The sequence below is a fragment of the Vulpes vulpes genome, chromosome 14 (assembly GCF_048418805.1).
Source record: "Vulpes vulpes isolate BD-2025 chromosome 14, VulVul3, whole genome shotgun sequence".
Taxonomy (NCBI): Eukaryota; Metazoa; Chordata; class Mammalia; order Carnivora; family Canidae; genus Vulpes; species Vulpes vulpes.
The window spans coordinates 3,357,255-3,374,010 of record NC_132793.1 but is presented as its reverse complement, the minus strand read 5'-3'; the positions used below and the strand labels follow the sequence as shown (position 1 = coordinate 3,374,010).

Below are 16,756 nucleotides of genomic sequence, written 5' to 3'. Positions count from 1 at the left end.
GAAATGATCATATGACCTTTCCTCAGTATTTGGTTAATGTGGTGATTTCCACTGATTGGTTTTTGGATGTTGAGCAAATCCAGGGGAAAAGCAGTATGATTGTTTCTGGAATAAGCCCAGCAGGTGTGTGATATTTTCTCTTCTTGAATACCCGTATCCCTGATTTACCAGCATTTGTGTAGGATTTCCTTATGTAGGATCATGAGAGAGACTGGCCAGCTACATTCACTTCTAGCCACGCCCTTTTCTGCTTTGTTGGTTAAGATGCTGCTGCCTCATAAAACAGGTTCCCTGGAGACACCTGGGTGGCTCAGTCAGGGAAGTGTCTGCCTTTGGCTCAGGTCATGATCTCAGAGTACTGGGTTCAAGCCCCGAGTTGGGCTCCCTGCTCAGCCGGATGTTGCTTCTCCCTCCCCCTCTGCCCCTCCTCCCCACTCCTGCTCTGTCTCTCTCTTTCTCTTTGTCTCAAAAAATAAATAAAATCTTAAAAAAAAAAAGAAATAGATTCCATCTTCATTTATTCCCTCCAAGGCTGATATTTTTTCTTCCTTAAGAGCTTGGAGGGGCTGTCAATCCAAGTGATGCTTCAGCAGATACTTCAAGATTAAAAAAAAAAAAGGTGACATTCTTCTTAAATGGTTGCAAACTAAGAAAAACCAAAACAGGTAGAAGCAGAGGTGCCTGCCCACATTTCCCCTTTGTGGGAAGGATTCAGTCATTTTTTAAAAAAAGATTTTATTTATTAATGAGAGACACAGAGAGGCAGAGACAGAGGCAGAGGGAGAAGCAGGTTCCATGCAGGGAGCCCGATGAGGGACTCAATCCCAGGACTGTAGGATCATGCCCAGGGCTGAAGGCAGATGCTCAACTGCTGAGCCATCCAGGCATCCCAGGATTCAGTCATTTTAGCAAAAAATGTCCTGCGTGTTTGAGCGCCCCAACCGATGCTGGGCATGAAGGGCATCATAGGAGCCAAGCCCAGAGGCCGTGTGCTGGGGAGTTTCCTCCAAGATAAAGAAGTGTTTTTGCGCCAGGTTGAGAGTGTGTGTCCCTGCACTAAGGAGCCCTCACCCCCACCCCGTGTGCTGGCCCTGACCCCTTCGCCCCGCTGTCCTCCTCCTGTGTTTCCAGGCTCTCAGGTGTGCTGCACCCCACGTCCGCAGGGCACTTACGCTCTGCCCCCACTGTCACCCGTCCTCTGCGAGCCCTGCACATCCCTACAGGTCACTTCTTCAGTGAGGGCTTTGCTGGCTGCTGTCTTGAATGTAATATATGAATAGAGAATTGGAGGCCTACAATTGCCATTGGAAAGATAGTTTGTTACAGTTCTGGAGAGAAGGGGACAGCCACGGCAGGGAGGCCAGGGAGCCAGGGGAAGATGTCCACAGGAGCCTTTATCGTGGTGTCCCGAGAAGCAACAGGTGAGGCAGAGTAAGCAGGCCCGGGGGTGAGGGGGCTCGTTTGAATATTTCCAGTGGGCTCCCAGTTGTCTGGCCCTGGGGTGTTTGGGCAAGTGGATAGTGGCCCAGAGTGTGGACCCCGTAAGGAAGCCCGTTGGGGTGGGGCTCTGGGTCGGCTGGGGAGGGCAGTCCCTCCAGGGGCAGCAAAGCTCTAGATGTCAGAGCATTAGAATACAGGAAATAAAAGACACGGTAACAGAGCCACTCAGGCTCTTCGGGCCACAGGCTCAGAGCCCCCTTCTCTTCCTACCCGGTACTTTACAAACACACAGTTTAATCGTGTGATTATTGGTTTTGGGCTTTTTTTTTTAAGGTTGTAATTTATTTATTCTCTGAGAGACACGCAGAGAGAAGCAGAGACACAGGCAGAGGGAGAAGCAGGCTCCCTGCGGGGGACTCAGTCCCAGGACCCCAGGATCACGACCTGAGCAAAAGGCAGACGCTCAACCACTGACCCACTCAGGTGTCCCGATTGTTGCTGTTTTTTTTTTTTTAATATTTTATCTATTTATTCATGAGAAACACACACACACACACACACAGAGAGGCAGAGACACAGGCAGAGGGAGAAGCAGGCTCCATGCAGGGAGCCCGATGAGGGACTCCATCCCAGGTCTCCAGGATCAGGCCCTGGGCCAAAGGTGGCGCCAAACCGCTGAGCCACCGGGCTGCCCGATTATTGCTGTTTTAATGTCACTTGTTCTCACCAAATTGTGGTGCTTCCTAGGGACACAGGCTCTGCTCATCCCACTCAAGAGTAAAGTCCTTGTGCCCATGAAAGGCCAGGCACATGCTAGGTGCTCAATGAATGTGCACTTCTTAAGACCCTTCCTTCCTAAAGGGTTCTTGAAGGACATTAGTAGGTTATAAAAAAAAAAAAAGAATAATAAAAAAAACCCCCACCAAAACCCAATGCAGATGAAGACCAAATCCAGCTTGCTTCCCACATGGGTCCCCGTGCCCACCGTGCATTGCTCTGCTAGTGTCGGTGGAATTAATGAATGAAGGAAAGAAGGGTAATTGAAGTTTGCTTCCCTCACAGGGGAAGACAAAAACAGTCATCACAGTGAAATTATTTCAGAAGTTACTTTGTTCCTACGCTCATTCTGTTTCTGTCACCAGCAGTACAGAGATGGTTATTTTTTGTTTTCATGAAAAATTGAAAGAATCCTTGAGTGTTTTATTCATTGTATCCTTTTCAGCAGGATTAACGATCTTGATAATGAAAATAGCGGCTAACTATTTAAAATTGACATTTGCGTTGAGATCTTTGTAGCTCATTGCCTGCAGCATCAGAAATAGTTCAGAGAGACCAGTTTCCCCCAGTGCCAAACTGGAGCGGAGCAGCCCACCTGGGATATCGACGTGGATGCGGGCCCCTGAATTTCCCACGCCGGTTAGTCTTAATTCCCGGTCGGGGAGCCGTGGTGAGTGCTTCGCCTCCTGTGATTGTCAGGATAGCCCTGCAAGGGAGCCAGTGTCACTGCCTGTGCCCAGGGGGCGGGGGGGGGGGGGGGGGGGGGGCTAGGGAGGTGGAGTCACCTGCCTGGCCTGCGCTCCCCACGCGGCCCAGCAGCTCTGGTTGATGTGAACCACAGTGTGCGGCTCTGGCCCTCCTTAGAGGTCGCTGAGCAAGAAAATGACGTGGGTAACAAAGAATTTTGTTGTAAAGATGTGTCCTGGAGAATTCCTCCCGAAGCCTGAGGAAACCTGGGAAAGGTCAGGGCACCCCGGGTCTGAGAGGCAGCTGAGAGTATGTGTCATCCTTCATGCCCCTTTCACATGGCGGAGGATGGAGTCACATCCTCTGGACAGCGGCTCTCCCGCCCAGGGGTCCCTACGAGGTTAGGGACGGGTCCCGGGTGCTGAGAAACCTGGCTTTGCCACGTCCTCCCGTGTTCTTAGGAGCCAGGTGGCTGGAGCAGCCTTGCAAGTGGGTGGCAGGGAGCAAAGATTCTCCTTTTCCTGTCTCTCTTCCGGAGACTTTTTCTCGCCTGGAAGATCTGCAACGGCGTCCCCCAGGCCTGCAGCCGGCACCCGCGTCGGTGTGGGTGTGCGCTCTCCCAGGCCACACGCCCCCTCCCGCCCCGGGAGCCGTGTCCAGGCCCCCGGGTTCCTTTCCTGGTCCCTGCGTGGCTCGTTCCTCAAATTTCGGTCCGGCCCCTGTAGACGGGGTAGGATAAAGCTCTCGGACAAGCCCAGTCACCTCCATCTCTCTGTATTTCGTTAGAGAGTGACGTCCACTTTCAGCTTAGACGAGGTCGATCTGTAGAGAAAGCTGCCACTTCTGGAAGCGGTGACAGCCGGCTGTTGGGCGCTTCCAGCGGTTCACTCGAATGCAGTCAGTGGAACTGGACTTTGAGGAATATGCAGAGCAGCACTTCGCATGTGTGGCTCTGTGTTTGCAGAAGGAAGGCGGGCATCCCGGCGTATTCTGTCGTGAGCGGCTTCGGGGCCGGGGCGCGGAGGTTGGCCCACGCGGGCCGTTGTCACCAGAAAGCCCTCCGCCTCCCCGGGGACAGGAGTGCCATCAGGAGGACCCTCCTTCCCCAGAGAACCCATCAGACCTCATGAAAATTTAATGTGTCCACGTATATGGTTACACGAGGAGGCTTTTTTTTGTCTCCCCAGTTAGTGTGTAGCCCCCGGTGTTGCAGGTGAATCGGTGACTGCGGGGGGGGGGGGGCCCTCGGCCCCCACCCCCATGGTGGGCCCCCACCCACCCCGTGGCCCCCACCCCCACAGCGGCCTCCACCCCCCACGCTGGCCCCCACCCTCCACGGTGGCTTGCTGGCTCCTGGCAGGGCCGTGTTGGGGACACACGCACATCAGTAAACATCACAAGCCCCCAGGAGGAGGCCACAGGCTCACGTGGACAGGCAGGTGGAGGCCGTGACCTCTCCCTGAGGTCTCTCATTGCCCTCCCCTTTGTTTCCTGGAAGGTCGGCCGTGGACTGTCGCCTGACAGCTGCATCTCTGTCGGGCCCCCAAGGACACAGGGCCGAACATTAAATACTTGATCAAAGTGTTGCTCTGCTTTTTTGTGATTCCCTTGAAAACCATGTGACTTTGCCCAGGATCTCTGTGGGGTCTTCATGCACCTGACAGGTGTGTATTGAGTCCTCCTGTGTGCCAGAGGCTGTGACACTGGAGGGCCACCAAGGGGCCTGGAAAGACCCACAGCGAGGCAGGTGTGTGTGCATGTGGGGGGGGGGGGACACTGGAGCTTGTGAACGCCAGACACCACGCCGCGCCCCTGCACATGTGCGCGTGCCTGGCCCTCACAGCAGCCCCATGTGGTGGGGGCTGCGTCACCCCCTGCACAGGTGTCAGGACTCTGAGGCTCTGAGAGGCCACATGACTTGTCCACATTTGGGCAGTTCGCCAGGGCTTGCGTCCACAAGCTGTGGCCCCAAGCTCGGCAGGTGTGGCACCACACTGTGCAGGATGGGCCACTGCTCTCCCAGGAGGCGCCCCTGCCCCCTGGGGACTGACTGCGTGCAGGGCTCTGCCCTGATGGGTGCTGGTGAGCAGGACAGCTGGCTCTGTGCTCGGCGGAGGCATCCCAGCAAGAAATCCAGCAAAGTCAGCAAGTGGCCAGTCTGTTCAGGTGATCGGTGATGAGGCCAAGAGTAGGCAAGACCAGATCCCGGGGTGGACCCTGGGCGCCTCCTGGGCTCCCATCCTGGGGGCAGCTGACTTTGAGCCGGGGGGGTGCCTGGCATCCAGCAGAAATACATTGAGTCCTTACCGCCCTTGGTGTCTAATGCGGGACAGACAGGGTCCTTGCCCTCCAGGAGCTTGTATTCCAGCAGAAAAGCCAATAGGTTAATGCACGATGCAACCTCAGAGAGCAATGTGTGCCCCAGAGAAAGTGAAACAAAGTGAAGTCTCAGAGTGAGCTGTGAAAGGTATAAGAAAGCCACGTGAGGGAGGCGGGTGTGGAGGGATGGCACGCTGGTACACACTGGTGCAGTCGAGATTTGGGGATGAGGAGTCAGCAATGTGGCAATGTTGGGGGAATGCGTTCCAGACAGAGGGGCAGCTGGTGCAAAGGCCCTGAGGCAGCAACCAGCCAGGCATGCAGAGTGTGGTCAGTGTGGCTGGAATGGAGGGAAGGGAGTGGAAAAGGTGCCAAGGGGAAGCCAGAGGGTCCTCAAGGAGTTTGGGTTTGATCCCAAATGGGGAAAGGCCAGTAGAAAGTTTAAGCAGAGAGTGGCAGCACCTGATTTGTAATTTTTAAAAAAGATTTTATTTATTTATTCATGAGAGACAGAGAGAAGGAGAGACCCAGGCAGAGGGAGAAGCAGGCTCCCTACGGGGAGCCCAATGCGGGACTCGATCCCAGGACCCTGGGGTCATTCCCTGAGCCGAAGGCAGATGCTCAACCGCTGAGCCCCCCAGGAGCCCCAGATTTGTAATTTTGACCATCCCTGTGCTTTTGCGCAGCCAGTGGAGTGTGGAACAGCAAGCGTGGAAGGCGGGATGGGTGGAGGGGGTGAGCTCTTGCTACGGGAGATGGTGAGTTGACTTGAGCGAGTCCGTGGTGGGGAGAGGAACTCGGGCGGCGTTGGGCCGTGTTGGCACGTGCTCCCACTTGCTCTGAGACGGAGCTCCTGATGGGCGGTGGCGAGGCCCACAGCTGTGGGCGGCGGTCCTGCGTCCTGGGGGCCACTTGTCCTGAGAGACGCCATCCAGGGAGGTGGGGAAGGACTCCCGTGGCCCTCAACCAGCTCAGAGATGGAGCGGACAGAGGATGCGGGCCGGCCCCGACCACCTGGTGTTTTTTAACAGCTTTATCGAGGTCTAATCCACGTGCTGTACGAGTCACGCACAGGCAGCGAACGACTTAGTGGTTTTATGTTCCCAGGGCTGTGCCGCCAGCACCGCGGTTTGTATAAATGCAGCCATACAACATGTGGTCTTCTGTGACTCGTGTGATTCCAAGGTTCATCCGCGTAGAGCGAGTGTCCGTCCGTCCTTCCTTCATGTGGCTGAATAACGTTCCATTGCGTGGACAGACCGTATCATCTATTCATCAGCTCGTGGAAGCTTGGATTGTTTTCTCCTCACGTTCTGGCTGTGCTGAGTCATGCTGCTATGAATGTTTGTGGACGGGTTTTGTGCGGGGACCTGTATTTTCAGATCTTTGGGACAAACACCTGGGAGTGGTCAGACGGTGACTCTGGGTGACGGCTTGAGAAACCGCCTGACTGGTCCTCCCCACGGCCGCACACCTGAGGTTCCCGGCAGCTGGGTGCTGAGGGTTATGACTTCTCACAGCCTCAGCCACGCCTCTGGTCGTCCCCGAACACCTCTGACACGCTCCGGCACACCCGCCCTGGTGATTTATGACCCCGGCGCCCCGAGGTCGCGCCCGCCGGCTCCCAGCTGCACGAGGAGCGATGCACCTGACGCCCTGTGCTCCTGAGGGTCAGACGCCTTCAGGAGCCGCGTCCTTGCGTTCCCTCCTCCTCCGGGTTCATTTCAACCCACTGGGAGGACTGAGGAGCTCAAGCTTTACTTCATTTACTTAATGGATGAGGAAGGAAATTATTTCTGAGGCCAAGACCTGAGCGGCCCCCAGGGACTCAGTTCCAATAGTGCATTTAAACTTCCACATGGGGATTCATCCGTTAGTCTGGAAACTGTGACCAAAGACCTTTCAACATTTGATGCTTATGAAGGGAGTTTGAGAATAATAACTTTAAAAAAAGGCATTTGCATGGCGAGGACTGGGATCATCTTGGGGTCCTCAGAGTATGTGGAGTTTGCAAAAGCAGCCGGACAAGGTGTGTGCCCTGTAGCGCTCTGGTCTGGCCTCGGGGGTGGGTGAGCAGCGGAGATACATGGAAATCTCCTTTACCTGGTGAGATGTGAAGCCCGGTGTTCGTATCCAGGGTGCCACCCGGTGCTGTGTGAGCCTAGGCCAGTCACTTAGCCCTTCTGGGCTATACTTGTCTCTTTGGCACATGGCTCTTGATGGCAATGCAAGCTCAGTGGGCAGTGCAGATGTTTTGGAGAAAGGTGTGGCTGTGAAATACTCTAAGCTGCCCCTTTCCAGGTGGCTTCACACGCTGTGTTTTCCTAAATGGAAAGTGCTCATCTTAACTCACTGTCATCTGAGCTTGAGTCAGATTTCTTCCAGGACATTTGTCCAGTCCTCCATTGCCTGCCCTCAGACACCTAAAGAACCTTACCTAGGCTGTCACAGTGCAGTTATAAATTCAATTCTTTGATCAATGCTGTGTGTCTGTGAGCCCGGGTTGGCTATGAGCCCAGGTAGACTGTGAGCCCAGGTATACAATGAGTCCAGTTAGACAGTGAGACCAGGTAGGCTGTGAGCCCAAGAGATAGTGAGTCCAGTTAGACAGTGAGCCCAGGAAGACAGCCCAGGTAGGCAGTGAGCCCAGGTAGTCTGAGAGCCCAGGTAGGCAGTGGGTCCAGGTAGACCGAGAGCCCAGGTAGACTGAGAGCCCAGGTAGGCTGTGAGCCCAGGTAGGCGGTGAGCCCAGTGAGGGCAGGCACTGTGTCTAGTTTTGCTTAGCAATGCCCCCATTGCCCCGGGCACAGGGTAGATGTGCTTTTGCTTTGGGTTTATGGCAGGGGGACCTTGGGATGTGGGTCTGAGACCAAGTAACTCGTTAGAAAGTGGTCCCAGGAGAAACAGAAATGGGGACTCACATAGGGAATAATAGGAAGGGGCCGAGTAGATGTGGATACAGGCAAAGCTGTGCAGAAGGCAGCTGATTCCCCAGGTGATTCTGGAACATGAGCAGCTCCTGAGTTTGTCTCCAGCGGAGGCAAGGGGGCCAGGCTTTCGAGTCAGCCAGGTCATGTCAACCCCCAGCACTACGTCCTCGTTCACAGGGAAGCCGGGGCCCACAGTCGTGCTGTAAGGACTGCAGGGGACCCAGAGGAGCCTGCCCCAGGGTCAGTTCACATCCGGTGTCCTGCCCACGCCTTCCTGGCCATGCCGCCTAGTTCAGAATTTGCACAATTTCTGGGGTGCTCTGACACAGGAGAATGTTTTTGACTGTCAGCTGACGCAGTGCTTCCACGAGGCAGTAGCTCCAGCCCAGCCAGAGTGCTTTGAAATTTGTGATCCTTAACACATTTTTAATTTAGGGTAATTGCAAAGTTTGCGTGAGACTTTGTGGTTTTATGGCTCTTTCAAATCTGCATGAATCACAGTCTGTATGTATGTGGGTTATCGTTTGGCATCCCGACCAGCTTTCTACTGGACCCCCGAGTCCTGATTCAGCGAAGGGCTGGGCTGATGTGTGTGAAGGCGGAGCCGGGCCGGGAAGCGAGCTGGCATTAAGTACATTGGGAGGCAGCTCGGCTCGGTGCAGACCTGCTGGGGCTGGAATAATTGTGTGATTTATTCTCCGGGACGTGGCTTTCCTCGGCACCATGTCACACCACCTCAGGATGCTGGTGAATGGAAAAGTACAGGACTGTTTGCACGTTGCTCTGCCTAGAAACCACTGCTCTTAGAGGTCGGTGTTATTGGTCTGACCCTGGCTTTATGGCATGACGGAGAGCTCCGCTGGGTCAGGATGTGCTTTTTGTTTTAATAGAGGTAAAATGACCTAAATTTAACATTTAAAATTTTTTAAAAAGATTTATTTATTTTAGAGTTGGGGGGAGAGGGAAAAAAATGAGTGGGAGGGGGAGAGGGAGAGAATCTCAAGCAGAGTCTGTGCTGAGCACAGAGCCTTGACCCCAAGACCCTGAGGTCATGCCCCGAGTCAAAGCCAAGAGTCGGATGCCTAACCCACTGAGCCACCCAGGTGCTCCCTATAATTAACATTTTAACTATTTAAAGGATACAGTTCTGTGGCGCGGTACATTCACATGGTCGTGCAAGCTCTGATTCCAGAACTTTCTCATCACCTGGGCGGAAGCTCTGCCCGACAGCCACCGCCTCTATTTTCCCTGCCCCCAGCGCTGGCGCCCCCTGATCCGCATTCACCTATTCTGGTGCTTTCCCATCCGTGGACACGTCTTCCATGGCTGTGGCTCCCGCTCGGCTTCACATGGTGGCATGTGTCAGTGCATCATCCCCCCTGGCCGTGTAAGACGATGCAGCCCCGCGGGACAGACGGTTAGACCCAGAGCTGAGACCTGACAGTCGCCCTCCCGCACGGTCGCCCCAAGGAATCGGAAAGGGTCTTCAAGCAGAAGCTTGTCCGTGAATATCCGTGGCAGTGCCGCGCTGGAGGCAGAAAGAGCCCGCGGCACGTCCGTGCGGTGGCACAGCGCTTGCCCTTGATATTTCTGAGCCCCCCGCTGAGTGCCCCGCCACCGCCCGCCCCTTCTCTGACCCCTCCCACGGTCTCTCGGGGACCTGCTGCCGGCTCAGTCCCCAGGGCCTCCCCAGTGGGGAGGGTCCCAGAGGGAGCACCCCGCAGAGCCGGGCCGTCCCGGAGAGGACAGCCTGGCACCCCCAAACTGAGAGTCCGCAAGAGGCAGAGGGCCTCTCGGGGGGCCAAGTGCACGGCTCCCCCCCGGGGGCTGCAGCTGCGGGGAGGGGAGGCCAGGGCTGAGGAGCACGGTGGGAATTTGCTCTATGCCAGCGGAGGCCACTGGAGCGGTTTGAGCGGCGTGAGCCCCGGTAAGGGGATGTGCTGTGGTGTGACCCCGGGTCAGGCCGGCAGGGACCTGGGAGCCCTGAAGGGGACCAGCAGGGGGGCGGATGAGCGGCAACAGAGGCAGGGAGTGACATGGTGACATCCGGTGTACCCATAATGTCGCTGCCGCCCCCACCCCAGAGTCCGGGCCTGGAAGGGCAGGGTCAGGTCTGGGTCCAGAGAAGATGCTCAGGAAAGGGGTCCGACGTGGGCAGAGCTGGCTGCCCCAGCAGAGCAGCTGTCGGGGACCCCACGGTGCCAGAGAGCAGTGGCTGGGGTCCGGGGTAGCTGTGCATCCATCAGCGGGGGCTGGCCCTCCTGGGGTGGGGGGCACCCGGGGCTGTGCCCCAACAGCAGCCTGAGGCCCGGAGTGTGCTCTGAGCAGATGGGTGTCACTGGCCAGGGTGTGTTCCCGGCAAGCGTGTGGACCCGCCGGCTTGCCGGGCTGCCTCCACCTTGGCGTGACCTCCGTGACAGCCGCCCGCGAGCTGGGGCCGGGCCGGGGCCTGTGGCGACAACAGAAGTACAGACACTGCAGGTTCTCAGGCACAGCGGCCTTTGCTCTCAGTGGCGGCCCAGGATCAACCATGAGGTGTCGGGAGGAGGCCGCGTCGGTAAAAGCACGGGGTGGCTACAAAGTCAGCACATTCGGGAAGGAGCGCAACTTGGCCAATCCTGAGAAACATGTCTTGTCCTGTAGGATTATGAACGTCAGCTGTGCACGCACAGGAAGGGGCTGGGAGCTCAAACACGGAGGAGTTGGCGTCTCCTTTCCTTTTGCTTCTCAGATGCTCATGGGGCCCTCTCTGGGTCCTCCTGGGTTCTGATTTAGGGCCTGCAGAGGCAGGCACCTGGGACCCACTTGGTCCCTGCTCTCCTGGTCAGACAGCCAGGATGGACATTCAGCTAGTGAGCCGGCAAATCAATAGCTGATTCTAAATTGCACTGACGTCTGTGGTGAAAAGCGTGATCGGAAGCCTGCAGTGGGTATGGAGGATGGGACCGTGAGGGATGAGTAGGAGTTTGTCAAGGGAAAAATGTTGCCTCCAGAGGGATTGGCATGGGGGCAGCCTTGTGTCTGGAGAGCTTGAGCACCGGGAAGCAGAAGAGAGGCAGCCGTCGGTGGAGTAAGGAGGGGGTACGGTTTGAGATAAGCTCATGGAAGCAGACACCAGAATCTGGGGTCACTGTGGGGGTCTTGTGTTTTGCCCTAACGGCCCCTGTGACGTTAAGCAGGGAAGTGATGCACAGCCCTGTCTGCTTAGCAGGGCAGGCTTAGCGGATGCCGGGCAACCAGTCAGAGGCTGCAGAGCTAGAGGATGGGGGTGACACTAGCCCGGCCCCCAGAGGTCGGGAGTGGGAGCGAAGGTAAGGGACCTTGAGCCCACACCATCCCTTCTCACCCTCTTCTTCCTCCAAGCGTCCAGTGGCCCCTTTGTCCCAGAAGACATTCCCGAATGGACCGCGGAGGGCAGGCATTGGCAAACGGTGGTCCACAGGGCAAATCTGTCTTCCACTGGTTTTTATAAATAAAGTTTTATTAAAACATATCCGAGCCGATTCACTTGGGTATCCTCTCCAGCGGCTTTCATGCGCTGGCTGGGTGGTCACAACAGAGATTGTGTGGCCCTCGAAGCCCGAGATACGTAGGCGCTGCCCGGGCCTTTACAGAGAACATTTGCCGTCCCTGACCTCAGCAAAATGAACGTGGGACACATTTTCAAATAACCAACCTATGGGCTCAGAATCTTCCCGACATTTAAATGTGTTTAATTCCTCTGAAAAATGCTAAAGCATGCTTTTTTTTTTTGTGCATTTTTTTTTTTTTAATTAACATCTGCCCTTAAGCTTTGACTGGCATATAAGAACCTCAAATTACACTTTGGTGTAGAAATGTCCAGGCCGGAACTTGGGCCTCGTCGATATTATTCGTCTGGATTTGCAGTTGCGATGCTGACGTCTCCCCGTGGGTTGTTTTACAGTTTATCCTCTCTCTGGAACGCCCGGTTTTCTTTCCTCCGTTGAAGACGATCTTTAGGGGCCGTCTCTGAAAGCAGAGCCTGTGGGCCCCTTTGCTGAATAATTTTGTAAGAGTTTGCGGACGTGCAGATACGGAGCGGCCCGCTAAGCCCGACGCCAGCCAACGCCAGAGCGGGGAGCGGCAAAGGCGGTTCTCGGGATCCTCCCGGTCCTCCTCCCTGACCCCATCCTCCTCGCGCTTTCATTCCTAGTTCCAGACTCCACGCAGCCCTTTCAGACTCCCTCGATTTACAGATTTGAGCTGATTTTCACTCAGAGAACTGGCCATATGTCTGGCAGACACCAGCGACCATTGGCAGAGTTGTGGGCTTGATACTAAACAGATGGGCCTTCGCATCAGATGTGCTGGTTTTTCCACAATAACTCGCGAGGAAGAAAGAAGCCGCTTTAGTGCTGCTGTGGTCTCTCCACGGGTGTCGGAGCAGAGACGGTGCCCGTTGCCTGGTCTGCGTATTTGCATTCTTGCTGTGTAGGGGCCTCGGGCGGCGGGGGGAAGCTCGGGGCGGTGGGAGGCTTTGAGGTCCAACTTGTGCAGAGGTCTTAGAGAATCCCCGTTCTCTTTGGGATGCAGAATAATTGGGGACCAGACGTTCATATTCCAGAAATGAACTGCCATGAACGCCGCTGAGCAGGGCCCGCTTAGACTGCTTGCTCTCACGCCTACTGCTCCAAGTGCACGGTTGCGCCAGGCCGGGTGTGGTTGCGGCTGTCTGGGCGGCAAGGGGTTGCCTGATTCCCCTGCATAGGAACGGAGTCGCTTGCGGCAGGACTGCTCAGAGCCTTTGCTTGCTGTGATAATAGGTGCCGGTCCTTCGGGGAGAGCTTTTCATGCACATGGTGTGTTCTGGTGGGCCTTCCTCCACAGAGCATCTCCCATGTTGGCTTCCGGGGAACTTGGGGAAGCCTGGTGTCGTGCCCCACTGGTGAGCTCTGCATCCGAAAGCCTGGGCTCCCAGGCCGGGCCTGCCGCTCATCAGCCGTGTGACTTCCTACCCGGGTTCCCCACCCCCCACAGCATCCTCTTCCTAAATGTGCGATGGAGCTGGAAATGTAGTCCCTGCCTCCTGGGGTTGTTCGCTGGGACCCAGGACGCCGAGGAGTTTGGGCCCCCCCCTCTGCCCGCCCTGGGCATTCAAAACTGCCTGCTCCTGCCATCAGCTTCCATTCGATTCACGATCTTCCGGGGCCCACTGTTCACTCAAAAGCGTAGCAGGGGGGAGGCAGCAATGCTTAGGAACCCTCATTATCCCCCGCCGGTGGGGGTGCCCTGCCGGTGGGGGTGCCCAGGTGACCCAGGTCGCGGTGCTAACCGGTGACCTGCATTCTGATTCCACTTCCGTTTTCCCACCGCAGGAATCAGTCATTCATGCATCAGTTCTCTCACTCCTTCATTCATTCACTGCACGTGCTGGCAGCCGTGCCGGGTGCCCGGGGAGAGTGGGGCGAGCCTGCTGTGGGGGTGCCTAGGGTGCTGTGCCGGAGAGGCGGTGTCCTCCCCCCCGGGGGCCGTGAGCGAGCACAGGTTCCGCTGGGCAGGCGGGCAGAGCTGTAGGAAGCCTGCAGAGCTCCTGGGAATGGAGCCACCGGCCCTTAGACCCTTAGACGTTCCTCTCTCCTTTTGAATGGATCCACCCTTCTTCCTGCCTCCCTGCCATTCCCCTGCCCGCCCAGGGACCAGTCCCCGCCTCCGTTCCTTGACCCTGATTCCTGGAAGGTGCTGGGGTGTGGCCTGGTTCTGCCTGTATTCATCAGCACTCCCCAGACGTCCTCGGTGGCTGCTCAAGAATTTTCCAGGAGGAACGGAGAGGGTCAGACCAGCAATACTTTCACCTCTGGGAGACTTAAAGTCCATTTTGGAAATTTGGTTTTTGGAGGTTGAGACCCATCCTGGGTGATGGGCCAAGTAAAAAACCCAGTACTTCTTCCCAGACGGCCGTCAAGCCACATCTTTTGTAGCCTGGACACAGGCCATCGGTCTTTGATGCCAGACGCTGTGATTTTGCTCTGTGCTGCTCTGACGACGGTCTCCGCTCCAGCCCTGTTTCCACCCCACACCCTGTCTCCCTGACAGCAGTGCTGTCATCGTCTGCTCCGCGTAGTCTGGTGCGGGGGGCTGGGACGAGGCCCTCTGCGGCTGATGTCCTGACTTCCGAGCGTACTCTCACCTTAGCTGCGTGACCTGGGAAAATCATTTCATGTCTCTCTGCCTCCGTTTGCCTCCTGTGATGTGGGTGATGAAAATAGTGACCAGCCGCCTCCGGTCTGGCTAGGAATGGAATGAGCTGGTTCGTGTTAGGGGCTCTGGACGGGCTTGTCACATGACATAGCAGGTGCCCGTACATGTCCTGGCTCTGAGGAAGACTCTGTCTCAGCACCTCTCTGGATCCCTCCCTCTTTTCTGTGCCGGCCCGCCACCCTCACCCCACCTGTCCCCTCTCCCAGGGCCTCCCTGCCTGCGGCTGTCCACACACGTGACACTCTCGAGGCCTGGTCCCCTATGCCTGCCCCCCTGCAGGGTCCCCTATGCCTGCCCCCCTGCAGGGCCTCTGTCTCGGTCCCATGCAGCCCTCCCCCCTGCCCCTTCCAGAAGCCCTGAGCTCCAGCTGATGGTGCTCGGATCCAAGGGCACAGACCCACGCTGGCCAGGGGGTGACACCAAGGACGACGCAGCATTGTTACTTTTTCTCTTATGGATATACTTTCAGTTAGAAGATGATGAAGAATGTATCATCTTTATATTGAGATTATGTTCTTCCAATCACGTGTAGTCAGGGCTGCGGGTACTAGAGGGCAGTCTTGTGCAGGTGTATTTGCGCGTGTGTGTGTGTCATTGATCGGCACTGCCGAAGGTTGGCATCTCCATGCACATCTCAATTTCTCATGTGGAGATTTTGCTGGGCTTTTTTTGAACCTCAGAGGCTGGGGACGTCGGGTCGTGCTTCTCTCTGCCATATTTCCCGTGCCCCACGTACCACATCTTGTCACACTTTGGTGGATTTGCACTTTTTCTTCAACTCCTTGTCAACCTCCAAGGCACAAACCAAGTATCACCTGCTGATTCCCCTGCGCCCCCAGCAGCCTTCTGAATTCTCACCACCCCCAACCCCCACCTGGCCCCCCAGGTCCCCTAGGCTGGAAGAATTGCGCCCTCTGCAGGCATACCCCACCCCCACCCCCGACGCGGCTCTCCCTGGTGATTGCAGGCATCCCGGTTTTCTCCGTGGTCAGCGGACCCCGCAGGGCAGGGGGCTGTGCAGCACCTCTTGCTCTGCCTCACACCCGGCAGGTGCTTGTCTCGTAGGAGGTGGTCTCGGCGTATCGCCCGATGGAGTCTTGTGGGCAAGGAAGGCTCACTGAGGAAGCAGAAGCCCCGCTCTCTGGCCCCGGATCCCACGTTCTGACCTAAGTTCTGAAATGCCCTCGGCGTTTCTCTCTGTGTGTCTTCCTGCTGCTCCGTGAGCAAGTGAGCTTCGTGCAGGGCGGCCCTGGCTCTCCGCAGGCCTCGGCTGATGCCCGATGGATGAGTCTGCGAGTGAGTGAATGGGCACCAAAGGGGCATTGGTGTTCTCTGATGCGGGGGGCTCCCGCCTTCCTCACGAGGCTGGCAGCTCTGCAGGTGGCACCCAGTAATCAGCCGGGGGGGGGGGGGGGACTTGCCTTCTGTGGTGTTCTGGGGAAACGGAAAGGGAGACGGGAGCCAGTGGATAGAAGGTGAGGAAGCAGGAATGCCCCAGGTCACGAAGGAGTGGACTTTGGAGTCAGATGGACGGGGGCCAGATCCAGGCTCCAGCCCGGGGGCTCCACATCCCAGATTCCCTGGCCAAGCAGGTGTTTCTTCGAGAACTGCCTGGGGACCAGGCACCAGTAAAGATGCCAGGGGCTGGCGGTGAACAGACGGCCACAGCTCCTGTTCTCAGAGGGCTTTGTGTGTCCCGGCGGGAAGGACAGGGGACGATGCACAGTACGTCCCAGGATGAGAGCCAGGAGCCATCAGAGCTGGGATGGAGGGGTGGGAGGAAGAGAGGAGCTGGCCCCGTGCCTCAGCCCGCGAGCCCAGTGAGCTCAGTCATGGTGGCGCTGCTGTCCTTCCCTGCCTTGTTCTAGAACAGCGCCTGCCTATAGGTCTGTGGGCTCCACCGGTGGAAGAAGTGGGCAGGGTTGGTGCCAGGGGACAGTGAGGCCCCCAGGGGACCAGGAGGGCCTGGGCACGTCAGGGACCTTCCCCTCCAGGTGTCTCACATCAGTGGGTGGCCTGCCTGCCCCCTCCATCCTTCGGGAATGCTGGGAGGCCCCCCTGCCCTGTGGCGGCATGTGTTACTTCCTCACACAGATGTGGGGACACACTTTTCATTAATTAACTGCTAATGGTTCACAGGTGGCAGAGGTGGCCCTACGATGGCACCACTGTGTTACTCAGAGGCCAGAGGATCTGCTAGTGTGTCCGCACCTCTGGGAATCCTTCCAGAGCAGGGTGTGGGGGGAAGGGATGGGGAGGAGGAGGAGGATGGGGAGGATGGAGATGGGGAGGAGGAGGAGGGTAGGGAGGGAGAGGATGGGGAGGAGGAAGGTGGGGAAGGAGAGGATGGGGAGGAGGAGGGTAGGGAGGGAGAGGATGGGAAG

The 16,756-nt window shown here is 56.8% G+C and overlaps 1 protein-coding gene across 7 annotated transcripts in view; it reads left to right on the top strand.

The window, feature by feature from the left end:
* Positions 1 to 16,756, top strand: part of PHACTR3 (phosphatase and actin regulator 3) — a 231,231-nt gene that overhangs the window by 117,187 nt on the left and 97,288 nt on the right. The window lies entirely within an intron of this gene.